We start from the raw sequence: 10373 nt of genomic DNA, 5'->3' as shown, positions 1-10373 counted from the left end.
GAAATCTGCCACTTCCTCACAGAGCCCCTCCTCCAACACACACGAACGCGCACATGACCAATGAGGGCAGAGATCAGTTTGTGCACAGATGGAAGGCTGACAGGCAGGTAGGCCATCCAGTTATTTTAGCCGGCTCAGATGATTGGTCGTGCTTTTTACAGCGCCACGGCTTCCACAGATGGCATTTTTTATGGATTTTTTGTCAAAGCACCAATGGGGTCTGAGCTCCCATGAAAGCAGTAAAATCATACATCTGTGGGGGTCGTATTACCAACAATCGTTATTTTAATCACAAATAATGCATGTGTCAATGCATTATTAGACTGGACGGCGGAGGCTGACTTTAAGGAGGTCAAGACCGCGCTGGCTCAGGCGGCCCTGTTGGCGCATCCGTCACCCACGGCCCCCATCTCCATTATCACAGACACATCGGACTACGCCGTCGGTGCGGTGCATGAGCAGTGGGTGGAGGGCGCCTGGCAACCACTCGCCTTTTTCATCCACCAGCTGACGCCTAGGGAACGCAGGTACAGCGATTTTGACCGGAAGCTCCTTGGACTTCGGCTGGCTGGGCGGCACTTCCGATTTTTGCTGGAAGGCCGTGAATTTACGGTGTTCATTGACCACAAGCCTCTCACGTTACTAATGTCCAAGATGGCGGAGCCTTGGTCTCCTCGCCAGCAACGACAGCTTTCCTACATCTCGGAGTTCACCACGGACATCCAGCACGTGGCTGGCAAGTCAAACCTGGTCACAGATTGCCTCTCCAGGGTCGTCATCGGGGCCATCCAGTTAGGCCTCGACTATACCCGCATGGCAGCGGACCAGGTCACAGACCCCAGCGTCCAAGCCCTGAAGGGGGCTGACGTGGGGCTGCGCCTGGAGGATGTGGTTTTCGGCGAGGCGGGCGTTACTCTCCTGTGTGATGTCTCCACGGCCCAGCCGTGTCCAGACGCTCCCAGCAGCTGGAGGCGCTCCATGTTCGAGGCGGTGCACAACCTGTCGCACCCCGGCGGGAAACCTTCGGTGTGGATGGTGGCCGCGAAGTTCGTCTGGCGGGGGCTCAAAAAGGACGTGAGGGCTTGGGCCGGCACGTGCGTGGCTTGCCAACGTGCTAAGGTGCACCGTCACTCGAAGGCCCCCCTGGAGCGATTCCTGGTGCCTGAGAGGAGGTTTGACCACGTCAACATCGATCTGGTTGGTCCATTACACTCCTCCCAGGGTTTTTCCTACCTCCTAACTATGATGGACAGGACGACCCGACAAGCTGCCTTGGGTTATGCTGGGCCTGAGGAGGATCTGCACGGCTGAGATGATCTATTAGCCGCTGAGGGTTCCAGGGGATTTCCTCCCCAACGCATCAGCCCCCTGGTTGGCGACGGCCCAGCAAGCTTCCCTGCAGGACGCCGCTAAGGCCTTTGCTCCGATCCCCACTGCTCAGCACGGCACTCAGGTGTCCCGGGTTCCCGTGGGGCTTCGCTCGGCGGAGCACTTGTTCATCCGGCACGATGCTCACAGAGGCCCCCTGCAGCCCCCTTACGACGGGCCTGTCCGGGTCTTGGAACACGGGGACAAGCACTAGGTGGTCGACCTGGGTGGCAAGGCCGAGCACGTCTCGGTGGGCCGGGTTAAGGCTGCTCACCTGGAGTTGGACCAGCCGGTGGTGCTGGCACGGGAAAATAAAGTGTGGAGTTCTATTCTCAACACGCCGACTCCGACTCCCATTCATCGGCTCTACTGCAGTGAATATGTGGTTGAATTGTAGTTTTTTATATAATACATATATTCAGTGTTAGTGTTACAGTGCTTTTCGTATGTTGTCTGATGAGTTTTGGTTTGCAGAATTCACCAAATAAGATGAGGACTTTTATTCTGAAGGACTCGAAGCAGGAAGTGATGCAGAAACCTCTTGAAGACTTTCTATGTTGCGCATGTGAGAGATTATGGGAAGTGATTGGGATGGGCTGGAGTGTGTGTGAGGAGTGTGTGCAGTTTATCCCTCCAGCATGATGAAGCAGCTTCCTCTTCTTCCTCTTCTTCCTCTTCCTCTTCTCTTCAGTCTCCTGACTGGAAACTCGTCTGCCTGCACAAACGGTGAGAACACTTACACTCTCATTCACACAACATTACGTCATGTAGGCCTATGTAATTTAATTATATCTAAAAGGCTGAAAAACATGCAGGAGTCTGGAAACAGAATATTATTAGTCTGCTTTTTATTGCTCATAGGGAAATATAGAACAATATCTAAAGTAATGCATCATCAGAAGAAAGCCTATGAAGAAATGGAGCGCTTCTTATCAGTCTAAGCCATAATCATCATCTTATTGTGATAGGCCTTTATATTGCTGCTCTCATAAAAACACCATTAATGGATTTCTCTACACAAAAACATTTTTGGATCTTCATCAAATAAATAAAATATTCAGCTTAGATTCAGTGTTCTTGTCCTCCAATAGGATTCAATGTAATATCATTTCTGGTAAAATGAGAGAGGAAAGAAATCATAGATATGTCATCAGAAAGTATTGCTATGAAGACAGATGAAAAATAAGTCTTCATTAAAAAATGTAAAACTATTGGGATCAATTTTTAACCTTGCATTCATCCATTTTGTTCAATATGTTCACATTTCTGTCATGTCATGTACAGTTAATATTATTTTCTTCCCAGGTTCAGGTGTTAACGAGAGAATTGGAAACACATTTTGAAATGTTCTTAACCTGCTCAGATTTTACTTAAAAGGGACCTATCATGCAAAGTGCACTTTTTGATGTCTTCTCTACATCAACATGTGTCCCCGGTGTGTCAGGGAACTCATGCAGCGTCAGAAAATAAAACCCTCTCTCTTTTCCTCCGTACCCAAATCTCTAAAAACGGGGGAACAACGGAGCTGATCCAGATTTGCGTCTGATATGACGTAATATCTGAAATGTGGACCCACGGCCCAATCAGAAACGTTGCTTTCAGAAACAATGCCCGACTGTTTTAGACGTAATATGATCGGTGTTTACATTAGCATGCTAACACTCAGAGCTAACCTGTGCTGGAGAGCATGGAGAAACAATTGTGATTATGCTGTTAGGAGTTGTTGGGAGGTGCAATGTTTACAGTGTAGTTTGTGCAATCGAGAAGGTTAACTAGGGGAAGTGCATTATGTGTAAATAGGTATGGACACAATGGATATGTGCAATTTGACGGACACTATGCAGGTGCAATATTTGATTTATGTATAAATACAATAGGGAAAAGTGCAATATTTGATTATGTATGTGCAATAGGGAAAGTGCTGTACCTGTATGTTTCTTGTGTGTTTCTTTGCCATGTGATATGTGATCTCTGTTCTGTATCTATGACTGATTGACCTGAATGTTTTATGTGTATTATCTCGATGCCCAAGACAAATTTCTCCTAAGGGAGACAATAAAGCTCTATCTTATTTTATGTGTGTGAAGAAGCAGGAAGTAAAAAGGAACTCACCTTGTGCTGTAACCGGCAAGAGAGAAAGCCTTTGAGCTCCAGACTGTTTCAGATCCTTGATAATCCATGATATGGCGTTTAATGTAATCGTCTAGACCAGGGGTCGGCAACAGGCGGACCACGGTCCGGATCCGGACCCAGACGCCGACCTATACGGACCCGAGCTATAATCAATACATTAATAGGGGATTTGTCGGCGCCTCCCGCTTTTTTAACGCTGATTTGGGTGACTTGTGTAATTCGTGGAGAACCGAAGAGTTTTCGACTGACGGACAACTTCTCACTTCACAAAAGAAGAAGAAATCTAGACCGCAAAAATAATTAAACAAGCGAGTAGGCTACCTGTTTTTCCTGGCCAAGGACAGGTTCCTTGAACACAACACGAGCGTAACCTGTCTTCCGTGTCTTCACGTGGTATATGTCTCGTCTGAAAGGAGTGCTGAGCACCGGAACGCCGCTCCAGCCCTTAAAATATTGCATATAAGGATAATAATCCATAAGGAGCCGTACACATGCCGCAGTGTTTACGTGGCTGTGTCTTTAGTTGTAAGCACAGTGGCGATCTGTTGTTATTAGCATCGAATTTAAAGAGCTTTTCTACAACCAGGTGGAAGAGAGCTCTCTCCTGAGAGGCTCAAATATCCTCAGCTCAGTGAGGTTAAGGCACACCTTGATATGGTCATTATAGTTATTAATGAGACTAAATGAAATACTATATGAAAGTAACAAAAAAGTTGTTAAAAATAACAAGAATAGAGTTTAAAAGGGGAGTGATTTGTAAAATATCCAAAAAGAAAAATATGCTTACAGTTCTGTTTCATATGGGTGTTGAGAGATGTATCCATAGATCTCTTAATGTTGCTCTCAAAGTGCACCAGATTGATGCTTTTAACTTCAATATTTTAAGCAAAGGTTGAGTTCAATAATGTGTACGACCCTCGGAGGATGTTGTAAAAATTGAAAGGAAAAAGGTTCCCCACCCCTGCTGTAAATAATAATAAAAACCCTTGATTTTTAACTTAAAGGTGGGGTAGGTAAGTTTCAGAAACCGGCTCGAGATACACTTTTTGTTATATTCCATGGAATGCTCTTAACATCCCGATAGCAATGAATAGCTTAAGTGCTTTGCAACAAATCCATAAAAAAATGTCATCTGTAGAAGCCGTAATACTGTAAAAAGTACAACTTGACTCCATGTCAGCCCAGATTTACAAACTCCTGGCAGGACAAGCTCAATTCTCACACTGAATTTAAAAAAAGTGAGTGGGGGACTGCAATATAAGAGGGAAAGAAAGAGAAACTTTGAAACTGTTCAATTGTTATGATGTGTAAAGACTGATATTGTTCTATAATCGGCTGAAACTGTTAAGTCATGATGTGAAACGGTTAACAAAGAAAAAGGGACTCAAGCTGCTGCTACACTTTATTTTATTTATCTAAAATGAAGCACTTTTAAGATGCACATATTTTCAAAAGCTATTTTATTTATTTTCTCTATTTTATTTGTAAATGCAGCCCGAGAGGAACGTTACACATATCCACAGTATTTAATGTTAATTGACAATAAATATTGTTGTTTTTTAATTGTACTTTCTTTATTTGATTGGCAGTCAGTTGTTGATTATGCAGACGTTGATAAAGCTACAGGTCACTTCAATATATATCACACTAATTCATGAAGCAAGTTAGACATTTTGATGTTCCGGACCTTTGCATGGGGACATTTTCTCTAACTGGACCTCGTTGAATTTTAGTTGAAGACCCCTGGTCTAGACGGTAGCTGCCGGGTCCCGCATGAGCTCAGACCCCTCCTCTTTTATTTTATCAATTTATTTGATAAAATAAAAAAAGCTTTATAACTAAAATCAGCCCTTTTGAAACAGGAAGTGAAATAGAGGGATATGAGGCATGGCTAGAATGGGTGATCTGTTTGGTATTTTGAGCATATTTAGGTCGTTGTTTCTTTGAATCTGATCCATTTAATCCAGATCTAAAGTACATTTGTGTGTGTGTGTGTGTGTGTGTGTGTGTGTGTGTGTGTGTGTGTGTGTGTGTGTGTGTGTGTGTGTGTGTGTGTGTGTGTGTGTGTGTGTGTGTGTGTGTGTGTGTGTGTGTGTGTGTGTGTGTGTGTGTGTGTGTGTGTGTGTGTGTGTGTGTGTGTGTGTGTGTGTGTGTGTGTGTGTGTGTGTCTGCAGGTGTCAGCAAAGTGATCTCCGCCGAAGGGACAGATGTTATTTTACCCTGCTCCCCCAGCATCAGAGTAAACCTCCAAAACAAGCTGTTTGACTGGAAGAAGGTCGGTCAGGGAGCAACTCAGCACGAAGTCTTCATGTGGGACTCTGCTGATCATTATGACCGTCACTCAGGTCAGAGTGAGCAGTTTAAAGGACGAGTCTCTCACTTTCAAAATGAACTGCAGCACGGAAACGCCTCCATCGTCATCAGAGAGACGAAGGTGATCGACAGTGGAAGTTACAGCTGCGTTTTTCCACGTCAGCCGAGTGAAGAATTCTGCATTGAGCTCGTTGTTGGTGAGTATTCTCATAACACAGAAAATAAGCCTTCTTATATACAGAAACAAACTAATCTCATGCACAAGTCTCACAGCATTCATTCTCCTGTGAGACAAAGTTCATCTGCTCTGTCCCTGTTAGATAAACACACTGTTGGATTACCATCAGCCATATCAGTGAAACATGTTCTCATGTTTCTGTCCAGCAGACCCTGTTTCTGTAAGGACTCACACACCTGCTAAATCTGAGATGGTGCTTCTTTTCAAGATTAAGATATATATTTGTTGTATAACGCGTTTCTGAGGACAGCTGATAATATCACACAATAATTCTAACACACTCCTGTTTTTTTGCCTTTCAGATCCCATCTTAACTGTCAGAACCATCCCAGGTGAGTCTGGATTTTACGACATCGCTCTCTACCTCTAAGCTCTGATATTCAAAATCACTTTACTCCTCCCTGTGTTGGCAAATGGAGATTATTCCTCTGTGTTTAAAGCACCTGTAGGTTTTATGTGTTTTAATGTTTACACTATTTATGTGAGGGCTGTTTACTACTGTCATAATATTGTTGTAGTCATTTTATATAAATCAGCCTCAATACCTATGTATAATTATTGTTAGGGATCAATGTTGGTAATTTAAGAAAGATACATTAATAATGTCATGGGTCTCAAAGACGGGTCACACAAAAATGAAGCAAAAAATAATGATTATCTAAAAGTCTTCAGAGTCATCATACAAGTCACAGAAAGTTATTTTAATGAAGATAAGGTACCAAATGTTAAAATTACAATAGTTTGAAATATGTTCAGCCTATTCTAAACAAAGCTCATGTGTGTTGTGATGGGTTGTTACACATTTCAACCTTTCCATCTGAAATACACGGATACACCATCAGAGGGGATGCACACAAATAATGTTAGTATTTCTAAATCTCTAATGCTCTTTACAAGTTATGGTTTATGCTGTGTTCGCAGGTGCATCTCCAGAACCCTCGGTCACAATTCTTGATCAAACAAAGGACTGGTCTCTGCTTCAGTGTTTGGTCCGAGGATCTTTTCCAGCACCTAAAGTGGAGTGGAGGGACAGTTCTGGAAACATCCTTTCTGCTGAGGAGCCTCAGGTCTCTAAAACAGGAGACCGCTACAGCGTGGCCCTCAACACTACTGTGACCAAGACAGACCGTTACCAGTGTGTAGCTACACAGGAGGAGATCAAGCATCAGAGTAGACCTGCACACATCTACGTGCTTCTAAATGGTGAGATATCATTGAAATTGCTTATGTGTTATTTGTTTGTGTAAACATGTTTAATGTGTGTCATACTAAACTAATGAAATACACTTTTAGGAGCATGTACATTAACTCTGAATATACACTGGTAGAGTAAGTGCTGTACGATGTGCAGTACTCTGATGGTTAGCTTCACGCTTGTTGCTCCAGTGTTTCAGATCGATTGGTCACTGAAAGTGGAGCTTAGCACCTTTACTCCTGAAGGATGCTCATTTCCTGAAAATCACTAATATCTCAAATGTACAGATGTGTTTCTGATTCTGATCTTATGTAATACTAGTAATGACTGACTGAGCCACTGAGTCCCTTATTTACAGATGAATAAACTCTATAGGCTTCATAAACTAAACTTCATGTTGTAATAATAATAATAATAATATATTTTATTTATAAGCGCACTTTTCATTTGCGTAAACAAAACTCAAAGTGCTACAAAATTAAAAAGGGTGAAACAAAACAACAATAAAAAAACAATTAAAACAACATAACAAAAGCTGTGACATTCATGCCCGCATGGCATAATGTGGGGGATTTAAAAATCTAGTTAAAGGCTATTCTAAAAAGATGCGTTTTTAGGCCTTTTTTGAAAGCCTCCACAGTCTGTGGTGTCCTCAGCTGGCTTGGGAGGGCACTCCACAGTCTCAGAGCAGCGGAGCAGAAGGCTCGGTCTCCCATGGTCTTCAGTTTTGTCCTTGGTGGGATGAGGAGGTTTGCCTTCACTGAACGTAGGTTCCTCGTGGAGGTTTGTGGGGTGAGCAATTCCTTGATGTAGGAGGGAGCATTTCCATATATGCACTGATGAGTGAAGAGGGTGATTTTGTAGTCAATCCTGAGTGAGACCGGGAGCCAGTGCAGTGATTTGAGGATGGGTGTGATGTGTTCGTACTTCCGCACTCTCATCAGGATCCTAGCAGCTGTGTTTTGGATGTATTGCAGCTTCTGGATGTTCTTGCTAGGAATCCCAATGAGAAGTGCGTTACAGTAGTCCAGCCTGGAGGAGACAAAGGCGTGGACAAGCTTTTCAGCATCTGGCAGACTGAGTGTGGGGCGGAGTTTCGCAATATTTCTCAGGTGGTAGAAAGAGGTCTTGCATATTTGCTTGATGTGGGCCTCAAAGGTCAGGTGAGGATCCATTTTAACTCCCAGATTGGTAACCGTTGTTGAGAGTGGAATGTTCTGACCGGAGAAGGTGATGCTGGTGATGGCAGATGAACGGACCTGATGTGGAGTGCCAATAAGAATGGCTTCAGTCTTGGAGCTGTTTAGCTGGAGGAAGTTGTGCTTCATCCACACCTTTATCTCCTCCAGGCATGTGGTTATTGTGGATGATGGCAGAGGTGCAGAGGGGGTTGGGTTTGCTCTGATGTAGAGCTGTGTGTCATCAGCATAGCAATGGAAAGATATTCCATGCCGGCTGATGACACGACCAAGGGGGGGATATGTATATGGTGAAAAGGGTGGGGCCAAGGACTGATCCTTGGGGGACACCGCAAGTCACAGAGTGAGTTCTTGATTTAGCCGCTCCCAAGGTGACGTGCTCAGTCCTCCCGGTGAGATAGGAGGTGAACCAGTTTAAGGCAGAGTCAGAGAGTCCAATTGTTGTGTGAAGACGGTGGAGTAGGATGTCATGGTCGACGGTATCAAATGCTGCAGTTAGATCAAGGAGGATGAGGAGAGATGGAGATCCGGTGTCAGCTGTCATCAGCATGTTGTACAGGTGAACCTCATAAAGTGACCACTGAATGCATCACTGACTGAACTCTGATCACACAACGGGAGCTCGTGCTTTTAAAACCCTATCTGTGTAAAACGTTCGTGTACTCAGAGTCAGAGACTAATCACAAGCTCTGGATCCAAGCAATGAGTTAATAAACGACCTGCAGGTTCCTCGGAGGTAAACACTGAATCAGGAGAAATGTGGAATCTCAACCCCTGACTATATTTTGGGAATTCCTTTCTAATGAATATAGTTTTATTCCAAGGAGAAGCTACTGTGGTTTCCCCTCAGGCTTCATATTTAAATACATGTCTGGAGGTCTAACAAAGCAGACTGGAAACAAGTGGATTCAGAGGACGTTTAATGCAGGAAACCCAAAGTCCTCAACATTCCCATCAGATGTAAAACTCACAGTACGTTCCATAATGTCCAGGTGTGTGTTCCAGTGTGCGCTGAGAGTAACTGCCTCTGCTCTCAGAGGGGATTCATGCAGACTGAGAAATACATGATCACCTCAACTAGGGATGGGAACGTTTAATCGAATATTCGAATATTCGAAATGATTCAGGTATTCCAATATGAGTTATGAATATTTTTATAATTTTTTTTTTTTTTGGGGAGTGATGCCTAAGTTAATTATCAAATTGAATAATTCAATGTATATATATATACGACTATGCCATAGCTAAATGTGTTAGGTGAAGTCTAAAGGTGTGTTTTGCTCCGCTCACCGGTCCCTCACAGCGGGCAGAGCTGCAGGTGCTGATCTCTCTCTCTCGCGTCCGGTTATACTTCACTCGCGTTTATGTCCAAATCCATCAGATCTAGCTAGTTCTAGCCAATGACATGGCTGCTGCCCCTCCCTGCACGCAGATCACGCAGACTCAAACCTCATCTTGGGCCCAAATGTGGCGCAAATGCGCTCCGCAGCCGTTGCGAGGTTCCGGCGCTAACAGTTCATGAGCATGCTCCCCCGCCCCCTGTCAACACTCGCGACACATGGCCAGCCTAAACAACAATAAGCGCTGCTTGGCGGCAAAGTACTAGACATTTTGACTGGACAGATTTAGTTTTGCCGGTATTCAACATATGTTACCAGTCATAGTCCGGTAATTATTTACACTCTAAGAAGAGTTACATTTATATACATGCTATACCTTGCCATACCCGCAACCTCCGTTCCAGCTGAGGGTCTTCTCTACAGCTGGGCTGATTGTGAATCACCTCGGCACATGAAAGCTGTAGGCCTATAGCTGTCCAACTGTGATCACCATTTGACAAATTCAACTTGGTTTCTACACTTATTTGAACATGTATGTATTTCCAAAAATTGTTGAAAAAAAATTGGGTTAAAAAAATTCAGAATCT

Source organism: Pseudochaenichthys georgianus, chromosome 5 (genome assembly GCF_902827115.2).
Source record: "Pseudochaenichthys georgianus chromosome 5, fPseGeo1.2, whole genome shotgun sequence".
Taxonomy (NCBI): Eukaryota; Metazoa; Chordata; class Actinopteri; order Perciformes; family Channichthyidae; genus Pseudochaenichthys; species Pseudochaenichthys georgianus.
Note: the sequence above shows the minus strand (reverse complement) of the source record.